The following is a 2,963-nucleotide window of genomic DNA, read 5'->3' as shown; positions in this document are numbered from 1 at the left end:
GTTCCTTTAAAGAAAGTATTCACACCCTCGTGACCTTTTCACACATGTTAAAATTGATTAAATTGAGATTTATTTTTGTCACTGGCCTACACACAATGTCAAAGTAGAAATAAGTCAAGCATAAATAAGTTCATCAGTAAAAATGTGTTTAACAAATCACATACTAAATAACTTGCATGGACTCACTTTGTGTGCAATAATAGTGTTTAATGTGATTTGTGCTTAACATGACCACACATATACAATTATCTGTAAGTTCCCTCAGTCGAGCAGTGAATTTCAAACAGATTCAACCACAAAGACCAGGGAGCTTTCCAATGCCTCGCAAAGAAGGGCACCTATTGGTAGATGGGTAAAAAAAAAAAATATATATATATATCCCTTTGAACATGGTGAAGTTATTAATTACACTTTGGATGGTGGATCAATACACCCAGTCACTACAAAGATACTGGCATCCTTCCTAATTCAGTTGCCGGAGAGGAAGGAAACCGCTCAGGGATTTCACCATGAGGCTAAAAATGTCTTTTAAACTGTTAGAGTTTAATGGCTGTGATAGCAGAAAACTGAGGATGGATCAATAACATCGTAGTTACTCCACAATACCTACCTATATGAGAGTGAAAAGAAGGAAGCCTGTACAGAATACAAATATTTAAAAACATGGATCCTGTTTGCAACAAGGCATTAAAGTAATACTGCAAAAAATGTGGCAAAGCAATTCACTTTTTGTCCTGAATACAAAGTGTTATGTTTGGGGCAAACCCAATACAACACATTACTGAGTACTACTCTACATATTTTCAAGCATATCGATTGCTGCATCATGTTATGGGCATGCTTGTAATCGTTAAGTACTGGGGAGTTTTTCAGGATAAAAAGAAACAGAACGGATCTAAGCACAGGTAAAATCTTAAAGGAAAACCTGGTTCAGTCTGCTTTCCACCAGACACTGGGAGATGAATTCACCTTTCAGCAGGACCATAACCTAAAACACAAGGACAAATATACACTGGAGTTGCTTACCAAGACGACGTTGAATGTTCCTGAGTGGCCGAGTTACAGTTTTGACTTAAATCTGCTTGAAAATCTATGGCAAGACTTGAAAATGGTTGTCTAGCAATGATCAACCAAATTTGACAGAGCTTGAATATTTTTTTTAAGAATAAGTGGCAAATATTGTACAATCCACATGTGCAAGGCTCTTAGAGACTTACACAGAAACATGCATAGCTGTAATTACAGCCAAAGGTGAATAACGTATTGGCTCGGGGTGTGAATAATTAAGTCAATTTACAAACATTTCTGAAAACGTGCTTTCACTTTTTCATTATGTGATAGTGTGAGAGAGAGAGAAAAAAATATCTATTGAATCCATTTTGAATTAGGGCTATAAAAGAAAGAAATGTGGAATAAGTCAAGGGGTATTTCTGAAGCCACTGTATACTGTATGCAGGCTGGCTAATTTGAGCGGTCTTCATCATGCCGGTTTGCTGGTGACAAATGGGTGCGGCACGCAACGCGGCAGATGGCCCGGCCTCCTCATCAATCTGAGGAGCCAGGCGGGTGATGGATGGTTCCTCGGGTGTAAACAGTCTTTAACGAAGAACCACACAGAGAAGGAATTTGCTCAGAGACAAGCACCTTTTGTCATAAAGGCTGGTATATCGGTGCAGGAAAGAAATGGCAAAAGCAAGGATTGAGAGCATATAGGTTTGATTCTATGACTGAATGTTTTTGGCTGAACAGTGAAAAGGACATTTCTCTTGGTTTCAGTTCAGTTTAAATTCCACGGGAAAAATAATCTAAGATTCTTAGATCGCCAAAACAAGTAACAGGCAAATGTCAACCTTCCATCACTACACTCAAAACAGTGTTTCTGGAGAGTACACAAAACAGTGTTTCTGGAGAGTATACAAAACAGTGTTTCTGGAGAGTACACAAAACAGTGTTTCTGGAGAGTATACAAAACAGTGTTTCTGGAGAGTATACAAAACAGTGTTTCTGGAGAGTATACAAAACAGTGTTTCTGGAGAGTACACAAAACAGTGTTTCTGGAGAGTATACAAAACAGTGTTTCTGGAGAGTATACAAAACAGTGTTTCTGGAGAGTACACAAAACAGTGTTTCTGGAGAGTATACAAAACAGTGTTTCTGGAGAGTACACAAAACAGTGTTTCTGGAGAGTATACAAAACAGTGTTTCTGGAGAGTACACAAAACAGTGTTTCTGGAGAGTACACAAAACAGTGTTTCTGGAGAGTACACGAAACAGTGTTTCTGGAGAGTAAATGAAACAGTGTTTCTGGAGAGTACACAAAACAGTGTTTCTGGAGAGTATACAAAACAGTGTTTCTGGAGAGTATACAAAACAGTGTTTCTGGAGAGTACACAAAACAGTGTTTCTGGAGAGTACACAAAACAGTGTTTCTGGAGAGTACACAAAACAGTGTTTCTGGAGAGTACACAAAACAGTGTTTCTGGAGAGTAAATGAAACAGTCAGTAAAAGTATTGGTATTCAGACCTGGTGCTGAGAACGTATTCCTAATACTGACTGCAGTAGGTCACATCAATGTCACACAGACACCCCTAGAAACAACAATCACTGACTGCAGTAGGTCACATCAATGTCACACAGACACCCCTAGAAACAACAATCACTGACTGCAATAGGTCACATCAATGTCACACAGACACCCCTAGAAACAACAATCACTGACTGCAATAGGTCACATCAATGTCACACAGACACCCCTAGAAACAACAATCACTGACTGCAATAGGTCACATCAATGTCACACAGACACCCCTAGAAACAACAATCACTGACTGCAATAGGTCACATCAATGTCACACAGACACCCCTAGAAACAACAATCACTGACTGCAATAGGTCACATCAATGTCACACAGACACCCCTAGAAACAACAATCACTGACTGCAATAGGTCACATCAATGTCA

Source organism: Oncorhynchus clarkii, chromosome 15 (genome assembly GCF_045791955.1).
Source record: "Oncorhynchus clarkii lewisi isolate Uvic-CL-2024 chromosome 15, UVic_Ocla_1.0, whole genome shotgun sequence".
Taxonomy (NCBI): domain Eukaryota; kingdom Metazoa; phylum Chordata; class Actinopteri; order Salmoniformes; family Salmonidae; genus Oncorhynchus; species Oncorhynchus clarkii.
The sequence above is the reverse complement of the archived record's forward strand: the minus strand, read 5'-3'. Positions refer to the sequence as shown.